Source organism: Pogona vitticeps, chromosome 5, assembly GCF_051106095.1.
Source record: "Pogona vitticeps strain Pit_001003342236 chromosome 5, PviZW2.1, whole genome shotgun sequence".
Lineage (NCBI taxonomy): Eukaryota > Metazoa > Chordata > Lepidosauria > Squamata > Agamidae > Pogona > Pogona vitticeps.
In genome coordinates, this window is record NC_135787.1 from 12,794,118 (window position 1) to 12,812,575 (window position 18,458).

Genomic DNA, 18,458 nt, shown 5'->3' on the forward strand with positions numbered 1-18,458 from the left:
CTGGAGTTGGGTCAATCATGTACTATCTAGATATTCAGTTTTTGTACCTTTAAATATTAGCAGAGGGAAGGGCCAAAACAAAATATGAAGGGAGTGGCATGCAACTGTTTCTCCACAGTACATCCTCTGGTATGAAGTGCACATGATTGTTCAGCTTAATATTTCCAGGACCACACAATATTTTTTTGTTTATATATGGCTTTTCGCTCTGTGCAAGGGGCTCGAGGAGGTTTGCAACTTTTAAATCAAGCCTATAAATATAATTAATAAATCATTTGAAATAATTAAACAGACAAGAATGAAAGCCAATTAAAATATTATTAAAACATATTGGTTCAGATGATTGTCAGAAAAAGGAGCAAACCAACCTGTCCACACAGCAAAACAAACAACGGGCTAAATGCCTGTCTGTTCGCACCCTTGGAGAACTGATTGCCGGTCAGATGAGATGCTGCTAGCCGCGGTGGGGAAACGGGCGATCCAATACAAGGCAGCTTATTCTCTTCAAAATCTAGAACTGACCTCTCTCCACTTGCTATCACAGTACAGAGGAAGACGTTGGTGGATATCTGAGGGACACAGGTCCTTTGACTTTCAGTCCTGATGGGTTAATTTGTAAGTGTATGATTATAAAATGACTGGTAAGCCCCTTTTCCCCATCTTGTTCTTTTAAAAAAAATGTTAAGAATCACTGGCTCCTCAAGTGATTGCGAAACACTTCTGCTGTACTCTTTTGTAATAATAACAGCAATGAAATAGCATTGGTGGGCAATACCAGAGGTGCAGTATGGAGAGAATAGGGTTGGGGTTTGGTTGACACCCCACCCCTGGAAGAATCCACTCCTAATTTCTGAGTGCAGACCCTGAAATTTGCCTCCAAGCTACAGTTCTTTCTAGCCTTCCATTTCAATATCAGGGATATCCCAGTGGATGAACCAAAAGCACGGTGGCAGCAGAAATGGACACTAGACAAATTTGAGGGTGGAGTGAGAAGTTCTTCTTCCAGAGGAAACCTCATCAGTTGCAGAAGAGGCCATAAATCTTGGCTACTCCAAAGGTGGGGGGGGGGACAGGAACGATGGCTTCCATTGCTTTGTCAAGTCTAACATAAATTAATCCTGCAGCTATTGGGTGGGAAGACAAAAGATACATTTCTTCCTGCCACTCCACTCAATGGACAAGCAACTGTGCTCTATCATTATCAAAGCCACTTTGGAAAGACTGTTTTCCTTCTATGGATGCTGATTGTTGCCAAGTGGTCCCCTCCTCCTGTGAATGCCACTTTTATATATACCTGGACTTCCACATTGCAAGATACTCTTAGTAAATATTGCTTGTCATACTAGCTAGTCTATTACTAATAACAATAATGTGCCATCCAGCCAATTCTGACTAATGGTGACTCTCTTCAGGGCTTTCCAGGTAGAGCAGTGGTCCCCAACCTTTTCCAAATTGCAAGCTGGTTGGGGTGTGTGGGGTCCATGTGTGAGGGGATTGGGGCACCACCATGCTTGTGAGTGGGTGGGGTGCACTCTCAGGTGGGCAGGGCACATGCACACCCATGCGTGGGTGGGCGGGGTGTGCTCGTGGATGGGCAGGAGTGTTTGCATGCATGTGCAGGTGGGCGGGGCACCCATGAGTGCAGGTGGGCGGGCCGTGCATGCTTGTGGATGTGCAGGGGGGGAGTGGGGGGCAGGAGATCTGTCCGTGTGGCCTGGTCCTACCAAGACCATGAGCCAGTACCGCGGACAAGGGGTTGGGGACCCCTGAGGTAGAGAATACTCTGAAGTGGTTTACCATTCCCTTCTGGGGGCATCCTGAGACTGTGCAGCTTGCCCAAGGCCACACAGGCTGGCTCTTCTGGAATGCACAGTGGGGAATTGAACTCTCAACCTATCCAGCCAGCTCACTCTATTACTAGAGATGTGCAAATCAGTCCATTTGTGGTCTCTGTCATTTTCTGCATATATTTATTCATTCAGTTCTGTTTCACTAAATTACAAGAAAGGAGATTTCAGCACATATTAGGAAGAACTTCCTGATGGATATAACTGTTCACTAATGGAACAGCTGACCTCCAAGGTTGGTGAACTCTACTTTATCACAGCCTTTTGAACAAAGGTTGGACTTAAGTTGTGGATTTCCTGCATCAATAATGGTGTGGAATAGATGATCCTTAAGTGTAACTTCTAGCTCTATGGTTTTGAGATTCTGTGACTCTATTATTTTCTTTCCATGTAAATCAACAGTTCTTTTTTAAAAAATATCTGCATGAAGATTTGCAAGTAAATATGAATTTCTGAACATAAGTTTTATTTATTTATTTATTTATTTATTTATTTAATTATTTAATTATTTAATTATTTAATTATTTATTTTATATCCCACCTATCTGGTCAATTACGACCACTCTAGGTTATTTCAAAGTTATTTCAAAACATATATTTCTCAATGAGTTTTTCTCAAAGTACATCTGTATGCACACACATGTGCCGACATTTGCATTTTTAGAGACACCTTGATTTGCTTTTTGAGCAAAAAAAAGTGCAGCATCTAGAGAAATGCAGAATCCTTTGGGTAACAGGCTTCAGATCTACACTGTAATCTGGGAGGTGTCAATGAGGTCAATTCATATCAGACGGAATTCTTGCAGCATCCCTATATGTTATCTTTATTTCCATGTGAATTTCTAGGATACAATCTAATTTCCTCTTCAAAATCTCCCTTTTAGTGATCTAATAAAGATATTACGCAATCAAGGATAATTGAGTTAATTTTGACATTAATGTTTGATTTGAGTACTGTATTCCACATTTCACGTTACCTGGAGGTAAAGATGTATGAATATGTAGTTTTTGATTCCTTAATGTTTCCCCACAGTGATGTTCATTCTCACCCATTTGGACATTAGTTTGCAATTTTAAAAAAATCCACATTTTTGTGCACAATTCCTAATATATATTTCTTTGAAAGTAGCTTTTTCTATACTTTTATACATGTCACAAGAGCAATTCACATGTCTGTTTCTGCATGCAATTTCTTTATGTTTGGTGAAATCACAAAACTCTAAGAAGGGTGAATACTGGAGGATAACTGTATCTGTGTTTTCATCTTTATCATAGATCTGCAGAACTGGAAGGGACCCTATGCATCATCAACTCCAGCCTCTATCAAGAAGGCACAGTGATGAATCTAACTCCCAACCTTTTCTGGAAAGGGCGTCTTTGCTGCATTCCTATCAAAATGCAACTGAAATTCCATACATACAAAATACAAATGAAACAAAATTGTACACATTTCACACAACCAGCAAAATGTTGTTATATTTTAACATAAGATTTACGGCTGACATGTCATAGCAAGGCATATGATAAGTGTGCTAAGGTGACCGACTACCATCAATTTAAATATTTTTAAGTATTTTAGCATGCATTTTAAAACTGCTTTATTGTTGTTATTGTTATTTTGTTATTGTTGTTTCAATGCACTTTATGATGTTTCTTTGTTGTTATTTTATGTTGTAAACTACCAAGAGTGGCCATCAGCCAGATGAGTGGTATATAAATTGAACAAATAAATAATATAAATAAATAAGGTGGGAGCAGAGTTTTTTTTTTTAAAAAAACCCAACCAAGTAAAAGAATGTGAATATTGAAACAAAATATCACCAAAAATATGAATTTGAAACACATTCAAAATTTGACCCACATTTTGTATAATTGTACATATTTGCAATTACATATTTCATTTCTGCTCCAATGACTTCTCTTTATGTGTGTGGTTGTGAAGAAACAAATATGCCACTGGTAAAGTCTAATTCTTTCCAGCTTCAGGAAACCCAAGCTAGAATCCCCAGTGAATATAATCAAGAATAAAAGATACACATATCGTTACAGTATATTTTACATGCGTCTTTGTCTGAGGAGAAGATAATAAGATGACGATTGTCTTCAGGCAGAGGGATAAAAGTAAGAAGAAGGGGGTTTGAACACCAGCAGTTATGCACTGAACACTTCATTCCTCCCGTATATTTATTGGAAAGTCTGCTGCAGTCCAAGTCAAGAACTACAGGCTTAATTTGCAGTATTGATCCAAACTGCGCATCTGGGGACAGTGAATTTCCATTTTTAAACAAACAGAAAAAAATGGGCTTTGTAATGCAGATGGCTCAGAGTGCGTCAAGCTGGAGGATATTAACCCAATGTTATTGACATGACGTAGGCTCCCGACCTTTGTTCAGGGTCTGATTCATCACCCATTTGTATTGGAGATACAAGGGCTGACCACTGGGAGGCCCCCACACTCACCACCATGACAATGGCAGGTGCGAACAATAGTCCATTTATCTAAAAGCTAAGCGATAGAATGTGAAGGATTTTCACAAAATTCTTCTCAGTGAGAGATGTCATGGAGAAACATTCAAGCCACACAACATACCGTATTTTTCCGTGTATAAGACTATACTTTCGTTTAAAATCTTTAGACTAAAAATTGAGGGTCATCTTATACACGGAAGTAAGCTGAGGAGGGAACAAAAACAAGTGGAGGGGAAACCAGGGATCAAAGCTATCCTGCAGCACTTTGATCCCTTTCCCCCTGCACTTGCTAAGCCCCCACTTAGATTTCTTAATTTTGGATTAGAAAAGTGGGGGGTGTTTTATACATGGGGGCATCTTATACATGGAAAATATGGTACTTTACTTTCATGTGCAAACAAGACAAGGGGTACCATTTTTTTCTCACCAAGGTCTCTATAATTTGTTCCCTGCCCTACCCAGAGAAACTGATGATCCTGTATCCTTTTTTTCCAGAGTGGGAGCCATGGCATCATCTCTGGCTGACATTATTGCTCTAGCAATAATAAGTTAATAGGGCTTTTAAGAATTATTCTTGATTTTGACTAATTAGCATACATGAATCCAGAGAATGAGGGAAATACTCAAGCAGCCCAATATCTTCTGTTACACTAAACATGCTCTACAAATGCAATTACAAGAAGATGATATTCAATAAAGCTTACTCCCAAATAACTATGTGTTGAATTGCAGTTATCTGCTATATAGCCCCACACACATTTCTTTTTTATTGCAATGGTTCAGTGTAATGTTTTTAAGCAGATGGTTAGCTCCTTCAAGTCAGCTCCATCGACCATGTTATCTGGGATTTTTGGAAGATGAAGTCCAAAATGTCTAGAAGTACAAAAGTTCCCCACCCTTGATATACATGATAGGAAGGTGGTAGACAACTAACATCACCTTGCCGGCAAAGGTTCACATAGTCAAAGCTATGGTTTTTCCAGTAGTGATGTATGGACATAAGAGCTAGACCATAAAGAGGGCTGACCGCCGAAGAATTGATGCTTTTGAATTGTGGTGCTGGCAGAGACTTTTGAGAGTCCCCTGGACTTCAAGAAGAACAAACCTATCAATTCTGAAGGAAATCAACCCTGAGTGCTCACTGGAAGGAGAGATCCTGAAGCTGAGGCTTTAATACTTTCGCCATCTCATGAGAAATCTCCCTGGAAAAGACCCTGATGTTGGGAAATTGTGAAGGCAAGAGGAGAAGGGGACGTCAGAGGACAAGATGGTTGGACGGTGTCATTGAAGCTACCAACATGAATTTGACCCAACTCCGGGAGGCTGTGGAAGACAGGAGGGCCTGGCGTGCTCTTGTCCATGGGGTCACGAAGAGTTGAGCATGACTTAACGACTAAACAACAACAGCACAGCACAAGTATGTACACTATGGGCAAGATTCAGTGGTGTACTTTGGTATCCAGTGCCAATGGATTTTTCCTCTCCCCTTTCCACTACAGCCATTCACAGACTGACGGTCTGCTTCAGAGAGTTTCCTACACCCTCACTTGTTCAAGTGCAGGAGAATTATAAGGCGCAGAGCGATGGGAAATTCTAACGGGGAAAATGGATCCAGGAGATGGATGGCATAGATTCTGGATTCTTTCTTGATATGGGGAGAAGTTGTTGAGGTCACAGAGCATGTAGGGGCAATTGTCCAAGCCATGTACACTTTTTTGAAGATTGTCTCTCATGTGCTGTGTCATGTCCGAGTTGTACAATTGATCGTGTGGGAGTTGTGTGGTGGATAGCCTGCAAAGTGCTTTCTTCCAAAGTAAAATCAAACGAAATTCTGTCCACCCACACTCATCCATGGAGGGACATGACAATGTTTTTCCCCTAGAGCAGCAGTTCTCAACCTTGGGTCCCCATATGTTCTTGGACTAAAACTCCCAGAAGCCTTTGCCACTAGCTGTGTTGGGCAGGATTTTTGGGAGCTACACTCTGAGAACATCTGCGAATATCTGCGGACCCAAGGTTGGGAGCTACTGTCCTAGAGGGTATGGTGGTGATGGTGTGTGTGTGTCATGGAGGGCTTCTATGCCTTCTATGAAACACAGAAAGATTTACATCCACTTAGCTGCCATTGATCTAGAAAATCTGCTTCCTGTTTTTCCTCCTCCTCCTCCTGCTTTATCAGGAGACAGCTAAAAATGGTGTTAAAGTTACTGTTTTAAAGTTACTGTTTTTGTTTTCTCTGTGTTTTTCATTTTAACGCCTGAGAAAATGGGGTAGTCACAGACTCATGGGTTTAAACAAACTTTATTTGGGCGCATGACTGACTGGCAATTGTGGGCAATCATTTTAGCTGTCACCAGCCCTGCGGCAATGTGTGAGTGCTCTTCCATGAAATGTTTATATTTCATAAACAAAATGATGTGCTTAACAGTCGGAGCGATGGGAGGGTTCCAGCTAATGCATTTTCCAATGTGTGAGGTAGATTATTAATGCGCTCCAGTAGCTGTTAATTTCAGTTTCCCGGAATGATTTATGGGGAGGTAAAGGAGAGAGACATAATCTAATTGAGATCAGGATCAGTGTCCTAGGCAAAGCTCACTAGCATGGACCCCTAGCCGCAGCAGAATGATTAATATCTAATAAGCAAATAACCCGTTAAATTATTATAAACATTACTTCTGACAACTCTTTTGTCAGCAAACGAAAGAGCAAACAAAACAATATCCTCCTCCCCAAAAATAATTCTGTTAGGAGATTAGATAGATAGATGGATAGATAGACAAATAGATCATTTATGCCAATAAAGTTAAGTGTGGCTACATACACATTTTCACAAAAGGTTATCCTGTTGGTAGGGCATCATTTGCCATGATCAAATTTAAGTTAGCTGTGGATGTATTTTATTATAATGTGAACTACCATTGAACTATCAGAGCAAAATCAATGTTAGGATATAAAGAAGAAGAGGCTGTGCTTCCAGGTGACTACATGGCTGTATCCTTCCTGTTCCTCATTGCTGTCATTTGTATGTTAGTCCTTTATATCTCTTTTGTCTTAGGGTACGACTACACTGGAAATTTAAATTGGAGCAATTTGGTTTTGCTGCAGTTTGATCCACAGCCTATCATACATTTGAAATCACAGTCAATGCTCACACAGGGGCTAAGGATTGATCTGTGAGTTCATCATTCGTATTGGATATGATGTGATTTGCATTCAAATCCACAGCCTCCTCTTCCTTCATTCCTTCCTCTGGTCTCGCCTCTGCCGATCTTATGGAGAATTGACAGGAGCTTAAATATAGGAAATAATAATGACCATGACCCAGTGCTAAGGTGATAAAATATGTAAGATTTTTTTTTTAAAAAAATTAAAATTTAGAAGATGATCAGGGGAGAGGACGGGGTGTGGGGAACATGTACCCCCATATCATGCCCCAACGGCCTACATCACCGAAGCACCACCTACAGACATGCTCCTGTCTTTACAAGAATGTGTCACAACTAACCACACAGGAAAGAGGCCCATTCGAATCATTCTGGCTTGAAGAAGTAGACGCTTCCCAGAGTCAGAGGAAAGAATCTGCTTTGGGAGCAAAAAGAGCTGGACTCATTTGAATCAGAGTTTGTGCCATACGATCAGCAAAAATTGTTTTGAATTCAACCATTTTTACAAGCCAAGCAAAGCCAAGCAAATTTGACTATGTAGTCACAGCCTTAGAGATGAAGAAGAAACTCACTTCTCTGCTGCTTTTAGGTCCTTGAAGGACAATAATGTTAATTATATCAGACCTGATGCTGAATCCTCAGACAGAAGTGCCTCATGCTTCCCAGTCCCCACGTGGGACTTCTCTATCTGTCCTAGAAAAAAATCTTTGCATATTCAAATCCGAAGGGGGGAAAGAGAAACAGGACCTACTGGTAGAGTTTTGGGTGATTTGGAGATAATCAGGAAGAGTTTCTTAGTTCCCAATTGTTTGCAATAGTAAGTAAAACTGCACATTACTTAATACATTCTGTATTTACTGCCATGGTCTGGCACTGTACTAATGATTAATCTCTCGGGAGCCCTGTTTCTCACCTGTGTATCTGAATTAATTGGCTGCCTTTCAATACATTTCATTTCTGTCCAGTTTTAGAGCTGCATGATAAAACTTCTGATTTGTATTAACCTGAATTTAGGTTTATATTGTAATAATAACTTGCTCTTAACATACAGCTCAAATAATTTCAAAGGAGGAGATGAATTCTGATAAATGTTTATGGGTGAAGCTTATGATTCTTGTGCTCGCCTTACTTATAAGGCAGCCAGTCTTAGTGGATGTTCTTTCTCTTGTACAATCATTTCCATGGCAGCTATCAGCCTTCCCAGCTTCTCACATTTCAGTTAAAGTCCAGCTGGATGCATCGTAAGGTAACAACTCTCACAGAAGTTTTTCAGTTTGGCAAGCAGGGACAACCAACAGCAAAATTGTAAGGTCATGGAGAGATATGTAATTTGGGGGGGGGGGCTGTTGTCTCTCTGCCAACCAAAACTCAAAAATATCACCAACAGAAATTCAACAGGGCTCCATTGAATTGAGGCAGAAAAACTGAAGCCTCTTAAATGGGAAAATTAAAAAGAAATCCATACCTTTTTGACACAAATGAAAGCAGATTTCTTTTTTTTAGTTTTGCATTCTTCTAGAGAAATTCTAGGGACTGCTATAGTGCTTCCCTTTGTTTGAATATGAGGTCCAGCCAGAGTCTTTCAGCAGAGATGGGCACAAAGCTGGATCATTGGATCCTGCTAGATTGCCATGCTGACACCACAGGTGCTTTGCAGTCCCATCCCCACCTCCCCACCCAGATTTGCCCACCCACCAGCTGGCACACAGTTTGTTCCTCCTTCTCTTTTGTTGTTTCACCAGTTGCAGCAGGAGCACAGGCTTCCCTTCTGTGCCTCCTCCAGCAGCTGGCCACTCAGACGAGGAGATGGGGCAGGAATTGCTGCAGTGCTGTCTTTGAGTGGGCAGCTGCTGGAAGAGGCAGAGAAGGGAAGTCCATGCTCTTGCCATGACTGGTGAAATGACTGAATAGAAAGAGGAGTGGAGCACACACTAGCTAGTGAATGGGGGAATCCAGCCGGGGGGACTGGGGGACAGAACCATGTGGCACCTGTGGTGCCAGTATGGCATTCCAGCACAGTGCAATTATCCGGATTTATGCCCATCTTTAGTCAGAACCTTTCTATTTAGCAGTGAAATAAAATTCCAAAAAAGGTGCAGAAGAGAAACTCCATCAAGGAAATGGAGTTCTTAATTAATTAATTAATTAATTAATTAATTAACTAACTAACTAACTAACTAACTAACTAACTAACTAACTAACTAACTAACTAACTAACTAACTAACTAATTAAACTTTTGTACTGTAAAGAGTCCAAAATGGTTCATCACCGGAGTTTTGGAGACACTGCCAAAGCTCATGAACCCCAAACAAGAGAAATTCCCTTGTTCAATGACCTTTGATTTTTAAATCTGAGCAGTAGTCATGTCAAAACATACAAATATAACAGCATTAAAAAGGTATGGGGTTCATGTTTTAAAAGGCCCATTGCAGCAGAAGTTGAAGCTTTTGTTTTCCTATTGTTAATTTAATTCCTACTAAACCAGTGCACAACTTACTCTAATATTAACTATGAGAAACTTGTTTTTAACCTTGAGGAATTTGTGTTTGTTAGAAAGTTTATTGCCTTTGGCAAAGTAGAAGTGTATTGTATCCTCACAGATGTCAGATGTGGAAAGTTCTTTTTACAATCATTTTAAAATAAAACATTTTTTTCATGCTGGCTGGGCAGAACCATTCCAAAACAAAGTCCGAATGAGAATTTTCTTCTCTCCTCTTTTATCCTGGTGCAGGGTCTCCTAAACAGTAATAATAATAATAATAATAATAATAATAATAATAATAATAATAATAATAATAATAATAATAATAATAATAATAATAATAATAATAATAATAAACCCAACAAAACTGGAAGTAGTATACTGGAAACTGGAATTATATGAATGTTCCCAAAATCAACAACTCCCCCCTCGCCCTTTGGTCAGACTGATGTGGCTCATGGTGGGTCTCTGGGGGAAAGAACTGGTCCTCAAATTCAGAAGATTGATTAACTGATTGATTGATTGATTGATTGATTGATTGATTGATTGATTCATTCATTCATTCATTCATTCATTCATTCATTCATTCATTTATTCATTCATACCACCCATCTGGCCAGAGGCTACACTGCGCAGTGTATAGAAGAAAACAAAAAAACACAATCAGTAATCATAAAAATTGTCTACCTCTGGCCTAGAGCTTGTTGTTGTTATGTGCCATCAAGCTGCCTCCAATTTATGGCAACCCCATGAATGAGCAAGCTCCAGAATGCCCTATTCTCAACAACCCTCCTCAGCTCTTGTAAACTCAAGCCCTTGTCTTCCTTTAGGGAGTCAGTCTACCTCATATTTGGCCTCCCTCTTTTCCTGCTGCCTTCCACCTTTCCCAGCATTATTGTCTTTTCCAGAGAATCCTGCCTTCTCATGATGAGACCAAAGTAGGACAGCCTCTTTTTCAATATTATTGTGTCCACAGATCATTTGGGCTTGATTTATTATAGCATCCACTTGTTCGTCTTTCTGTCTGCGCATAGCGCCCGCAAAGCTCTCCTCCAGCATCACATTTCAAACAAATCAGTTATTTCCTGCCACCTTTTTGAACTGTCCAGCTTTCACACCTCAACAACCCTTCTCAGCTCTGGCAAACCCGAGCCTGTGTGGATCATTTACTCAGAGCATGTGTGGGCAACATAGGGTCCTCCAGATGTTTTTGGCCCGGGGGTCCCATCAGTGAGAAATTGTAGGATGTTGAAACCAACATCAGGAGAGCCACAAGTTGCTCACTTCTGAGTTAAGATGCATTTCCAACATTCCTTTAGAAAAAGGCACTTCTTTGTAGTGTGTAGGAAGGTGGGGTGAGCCAGGCTTATGTAGCAAATATCTGACATTAATTACTTAGACTTCAAAAATAATGAAAGTTGGATGTAACCTTTGAAACAGTAAAACTATAGTTCCTGCTAAAACAGGTCTTTTTTTTCTTTATCCCTAAACGAAGCTGTCCCTACTGTAAATTATGAGGCTAACAGCTGGCTGCCAATGAAGTCAACTATTAATTGTATGCTCACTACACTGCCTTGTGTAAATCAGTATGAGCAATGAGCAGAGTTGCCTTCTCCTCTATCCAGAGGTGATATAGATACCCTGCCCACAATAGGAAGTAATTTAGGGCTAGCTGTCACATCTCTTGGGCCAGACGTTGCTTCTCTGCCATAAATGGGGGCTGGAGGGAGGATGGTGAAGAAGGAGGGGAAGAATAAGAACAATGTTGCTTACCACTTAGCAAGTGCTTCAACAAGTTATCTGAAAAAATAGGAGTAAATGCAATGGCCAGGGCTTATGTTAAAGCGGTGGAAAGTATGGTTGAGTGCCAGAATTGGACAAATTCCAGATTCTGAACTGAATTGTTCTGGTTCAGCCCAACATGGTCCAAATGTGGAGTGTCTTGAGGCTGTACTGAAGTGTCAGGGTGGAATAGCAAAGCAAACGTGCAAAGCAGATTGGATCTGAAGCACGAATGGAATCGGATCGGGCCCCAAATACTCCGGCTCACTGGCACTTTTTTTAAAAGCAAACTTTAAAATTGCCTATCACATACATAAAACTATCTCTCATGAAGCTGTCTCTCTGAAATTTGGCAGGTTTACTACTGCCTTTGGGGTCTATCATATTTCCAAATGTCGTTCAGATTAGAATACATACAAAACCATGGTGCCCATTTCAATTTTCCAATATAAATTAAATCAGCAACTTTGCAAATTTGCAAATCAACTCAGATTCAGGGCAGAAGTCAAACTGTAAGGGGTGCTGATCACTTTGGGCCAAATTGGAGTATATTCCAAAGCTCCAAATTGCCCTCCCATGTCCTCTCTCAGGCCTCTGTGATGTCACAGAGGTGGGTAGTTCTGATGTAGCAGGCAGGGCATCAATTGGGTTGGAAAGCAAATTAACACAACACACTTGCAGGCACATTCATTTTCAGGCAGTAAGCCTTGCTGCCAGTGGAGAATGAGCAAAGACAGGTGCTTCAGCCTTAAAGCCAGATCAAAAATGAAACTTGATCTTGTTTATTCTGATCCTACTAATTCTGGCTCATTTTGTCTCCAAGCCAATACGTTTCTGAAGAAACCTAGGTTTCCTTGAAACATACTTTTACATCTGACATAGGAATATCATGCTAAACAGAACATCAGAGTTTGTCATGAAATCTTAATGCAAATTCTATATCCCACCCTATCTAGTAGTTGCCTACATTATCCCAGATCATTCTAGAGTGGAAAACATGTAATAATGGGCTCAAGCTACAAGAAACCAGATTTATGCTGAATATTATGAAAAACTTCTTAACTGTTAGAATTGTACGACAATGGAACCAATGACTTTGGAAGATGCTGAGTGCTCCAACATTGGATGCATTCAGCAGAAAATTGGAAAACCAATTCAGCTTCCAGCTTAATTATTCTATGATTCTGTGATTACAGCCTACATTAAATTTGGTGAAGAACCTTTGGCCCAAGGGCACTGTGCAGTTTAGTTTCCTGCATCCTTTCACCTTATTTCATGCATCCCAGAGAGATGAAGTGGTTGAGACCAACAGATAAAAGGATTTGAATAAAGAAAGAGGAGTAGACTGAAAGAAAGCTATATAATCTCACTATCTTGCAAGCTCTGACTACTTTTTATCAGAAATTTAAAGCAACTAGGTAAAGGTAAAGGTTCCCCTTGACAATTTGTCCAGTCATGCCCGACTCTAGGGCGTGGTGCTCATCCCCATTTCCAAGCCGTAGAGCCAGCGTTTGTCCGAAGACAGTTTCCGTGGTCACGTGGCCAGTGTGACTAGATATGGAACACTGTTACCTTCCCACCGAGGTGGTCCCTATTTATCTACTCGCATTTGCATGCTTCCAAACTGCTAGGTTGGCAGGAGCTAGGACAAGCGACGGGAGCTCACTCCGTTGCGTGGATTCAATCTTACGATGGCTGGTCTTCTGATCTTGCAGCACAGAGGCTTCTGCGGTTTAACCTGCAGCGCCACCACGTCCCTCATTAAAGCAACTAGGTACAAGTAATTCATTGCCTTAATTGCTTTTTGGGGAATGAGAAATATTTAGGAGTTACAAAGTTACTTTTAGGTGTAATGAACAGTACCTATTTTGCTTAAATATAGTAACAACTAGTCATTTTCAAAATGAACTTTTAAAGGGTATTTTTAAAAGGGGGGGGGGAAGATATCAGTGTTTTGGCTGCAACACTACAGTTTAACCACTGCACTATGAAGGCTCTTTTCTTTAAGACTAATTTAAAGCCACTCTGATAACTTTTCTTTCCAAATTTTATGCAATTCAATCCTAAGTGGCAAAAGAAATATTCTTTGATTTATCAGACAAAAAAATGAAGCAAAACAAACAAACAAAACCAAGAGACAAAAATGTTGTGGCATTTTAAAGACTATTGTATTTTAATGTGAGCTTTCCTGGATCAAGTTAACTTCCTCATTATATCCATATATTGCCCTGTTGTATTTTAAGATTTTTTGAGAAAATAAAATCTCAGCCTTCTAACTGCAATGCATATGATTTGGAAAATTTAATACTTAGCAACCCTACATAAAGTCTCTCTGAAGCCCAGGTCAGATCCATAAGTTCTGTGCACAGTTTGACTTTTCCCCGGAAGTACCACTCCACGACTATTCAAGATTGTTTGAGCCTCGAGATGACCATTAAATTTCAGGTTGGGATGCCTAAATCCTTCGGACTGATAAAGTTAGTGCAGTTATTTCCTTCAGCAAAAATTCTGCATGGTCTACTTCTCCCTCTCATCCCACCCCACCACTGCTCTGCCAACCCCAGTTCAAGGAGAAACAAAATATGAGAAAACTGTCAAGTTGAAAACAAGCTATTGTAATGTAGCAGAGCACAGCTTCACAAACCCTGTTTCCGGCAGTAGATTGGATTACCTGTATATTGTACAATAAATGGGTTAGAAATCCAAGCTGTTTTTCTGTGTGTGTGCACGGGGCAGAATTCATATGTCACGAAGCCTTTGACAAACGTTATTTCCATACTTAAATTGAGCAACGAATTGAAACTGGCAAAAGGAAAGAAGAAGAAAAAAAATGTGTGCTACAATGGTTCCTTTTTAAAAATTGCTTTATCTATTGACAGTGCTGTCCCAAACTCAAAGCAATTTCAAGAATACAGAAGGCAAAGCCTAGAAGAAAACGGAGTCCTAATTAAATCAGCAATGGTTTCTTTATTTCACCTGAACAATGTGAGTCAAAAGTGATCTTTTCCACGAGAAACAATTAAATTAAGCTTTACGTGAGAAGTCTGCTATTCCCTGTGTATTTCCACATCAAATGTTTATAATGGCTTTTATTCTCTTCGTGATGGTATCTATGGGAAAGGAAGCACTCCCCATATATAGCGCTCCAAAATCCCATTTTGAACCAGAATACAGTTTTAACCTTTTCTGTAGTAAAGAGAAGCCATTCACTCTGATAATGGTTTCATTTAAGGGATCATAAGATTTAAGTTCATAACTCTTCTTATTTTAATATTTAATTACAGACATGGAATTTAAAGCGAGTGCACAAAGGCTGCCCTCTCAGAGCTCGTCAATGTTCACAGATAATTACAAAACTGTGGGAGGCATTAATTTTTACAAGACGATCCATGGCTTAGCACAAAGGTTCATAAGCAGAGGGAATCAAGCAACAGACCCTTTGCTCTTTTGCCTTCGTTCACCTCTACTTCTCAGAGTTATTCTCTTTTTCTTCAATTGGCCTAAAAGTGGGCCACTTGTAGGAAATGCTACCACCATAACACCATGAACAACGTTACATCATTTGACTTCAAGAGCTGTGCAGGACTGGGCCTAATTAATACAGTGGTGCCTCGCTAGATAATTACCCCACATGACAGTTTTTCGCTAGACATTGGCTTTTTGCGATCGCTATAGCGATTCGCAAAACAGTGATTCCTATGGGGGAATTCCGCTGGACAACGTTTGGTCCCTGCTTCGCAAACCAATTTTCGCTAGACGATGATTTTGACAGCTCCCTCCCCGCTCGCAAAACAGGTGTTTTCGGGATCTAAGCTTCGCAAGACAGTGATTTAAACAGCTGATCGACAGTTCACAAAGCGGCTTTCCTATGGCCGATCTTCGCTAGACATCGCCGATTCTTCCCCATTGGAACGTATTAAACAGGTTTCAATGCATTCCAATGGGGAAATGCTTTTCGCTAGACCATGCGATTTCAGTGGAACGGATTATCATCATCTAGTGAGGCACCACTCTACTTGGTTGGGAGGCCATGAAGCAATAGCACAGTGGTTTCCAACTTTGGGTCCCCAGACATCCTTGGACTGGGACTCCCAGACATCTTCACCACTAGCTGTGGTGGCAAGGGCTTCTGGGACGTGAAGTCCAAGAATGTCTGGGGGCCCAAGGTTGGGAGCCACTGCAGTAGCAGCATAGCCATAACTAGCAGTTTTTGGCAACCAGGAGAAACTGTGCCAAATGCACCCCTAAATCAACTTTGTAGTTTATGACAAAAAAAACACACCTAAAAATATTGAATAACTTTCTAGATGCTGGTGCTCTGAAAAGGGAAGCCTGATCCACCAAAGTCCAGTTAGAGCAACCATCCCTTTGGACAATGATACAGTATTTCCTGCTCTTCCATGTCTAAAGCAGAAGCCTGGTCTACCAAGACCCAGGTAGATCTATCTTTGGCCATCTTAAGGCCTCTCCAGATAGGCATAGGCTTTTCTAACCTATAAAGCCCTAAATGGCTTTGGCCCAAGTTATCGCAAAGACCACATCTCTCTCTATGAGCCTTGTTGTTGTTTAGTTGTTAAGTCATCTCTGACCATTTGTGATCCCATGGACCAGAGCACGCCATGGACCACGCTCTATGAGCCTGCTTGGGTGTTAAAATCATCAGGAAAGGCTTTTCTCTCAGTCCTGCCACCTTCACAGGTGTATTTGGTGGGAACACAAGAGAGGGCTTTCTCTGTTGCTGCTGCTAGACTATGGAACTCCCTCTCACTGGAGGCCAGACTGGCCCCATCTTTACTGGTCTTCCACAAGGACCTTTCTCTTCAGGCAAGCTGTCCCTCAGTGACTGGCTGCCTGAGTGGAGTTTAAAATGGATTGTTGCACCTTATTTCTTCGAATGTCTTTTGGTGTTGCTAATGTTTCTTCATATGGCATTTGATCCTGTATACTCCCCATTGTTAGTGTTACATACTGTCTTTTAATGATGTACTCCAACTTGGGTCCTTTTTAAGGAGAAAAGCAGGGTAAAGATATTTTAACTAATTAAATAAATAAAACAATATGAGCACCACACATGGTATCATGTGCATTAATGCAGCTGAACATTTCAGTGCTGCAGAAAGCACCCAACCACGGCAAAGTCACGAATCCTCCTTTTGCTGATTTCATAGGCAGAGGGCAGGGAGGGTTGGGAGAAAATGAGGACAACACACGGGAGAAGAAGGGGAGGTGACAATCTTCAAACCAATTTGTGGTGTTTCTGCAGCACAGCACAAGTACAACTCATGCATATGTTGATGAAATCGCAATGAAAGCTTTGACTTCATTTCATCATTGCGACTGGACTGGGGAGCAGCAATGCAATGGGTTTACGTGTCTTTGGAAAACAGCAAGGTGGTAGGCCAGGCTTGGGTGGTGTATGCACAGAGTACTCAAAGGCTTTATCATTCAAAATAAAAATTTCAACACCACAAGCAAGCAATAAACATGAGCTGGCAATTGGGGCTTGGAAAATGAGCTGATTATTATTAAGACAGAGATAGATAGATAGATAGATAGATAGATAGATAGATAGATAGATAGATAGATAGATAGATAGATAGATAGATAGATAGATTGATTGATTGATTGATTGATTGATTGATTGATTGATTGATTGATTGATTGATTGATTGATTGATTGATTGATTGATTGATTGATTCCATTTTTACCTCACCCATCTAGATTCAGGAATCTGCTCTGGGTGGTGTACAAAGTATAGAGATAAAAACAACTAGATAGATAGATAGATAGATAGATAGATAGATAGATAGATAGATAGATAGATAGATAGATAGATAGATAGATAGATAGATAGATAGATAGATAGATAGATAGATAGATAGATAGATAGATAGATAGATAGATAGATAGATAGATAGAGTTATTTTAAGAAGAAAGATGGGGTAAAATATTTTATATTAATAAAATAAATTATTATTTTGTAAAAAAGAATCATTCCGAGGTCAAAACACTCTGTTGCCATCAATATGTACGGAACAGTTTTGACATTTCTGTGACAAGAAAAATAGTCTCTACTCATATTTAGAGCCATGATCTTCTTTCGAGTTTCACAATGTATATAACTGAACAGTATTCCCAGGTATAAATAGATTATACAGAGGTGTTACGGATAATCTATCATTCAAAGAGAAATATTCTTAGTGCTTGAAAGTGCCTGGGTGCACAGCAAGATTTTCTTACCTAATGTAATTTGGGTTTTCTGTTTTTGTTGGTGCAGTGATATCATTGCAAAAAGCTCATAATACTTCTCTCATGTGTCTCTTTTTCTGCTGTTCTGTGGCTGGATGGCTAAAATTAGAGGTGAGGATGAACTGCTGGTTCGTTTACTGGCCAAAGAGGTGTTCAGCCTGTTTCCCTGACCCACCTTCTCCAGGCACTGCCTTTGAGTACGTGCGAAGCAAAGGAGGCAGAGCTCAGAAGCACCAAGCATCTATTTGGTAAATGAACTCATCTCTCGTGCAAATAATTCTGCCATAAATAATTTTGATAGCTCTGTGTAGCCCCCATTTCACGCCATCCTAATGCCATAACCATTTGCATTTCTCCAGTTGCGGGAAAGGGTTTTGTTTTTTCACCCAGATCTGGAAATGAGGGTTGTAATTAGGGAGGAACAACTGGCGCTTTGACGTTTAGGTAAAGTTAAAAGTTCTCC

General features: G+C 40.3%; 1 long non-coding RNA gene across 1 annotated transcript in view; it reads left to right on the plus strand.

Annotated features, from left to right (window-relative positions):
* The window catches only part of LOC144589580 (uncharacterized), a 46,327-nt gene extending 37,419 nt beyond the window's left edge, over positions 1-8,908 (plus strand). The window contains exon 2 of the long non-coding RNA XR_013545768.1: positions 3,123-8,908. This is a non-coding gene — a long non-coding RNA (uncharacterized LOC144589580). The remainder of the gene's footprint in view (positions 1-3,122) is intronic.
* Positions 8,909-18,458: the final 9,550 nt, after the last annotated feature.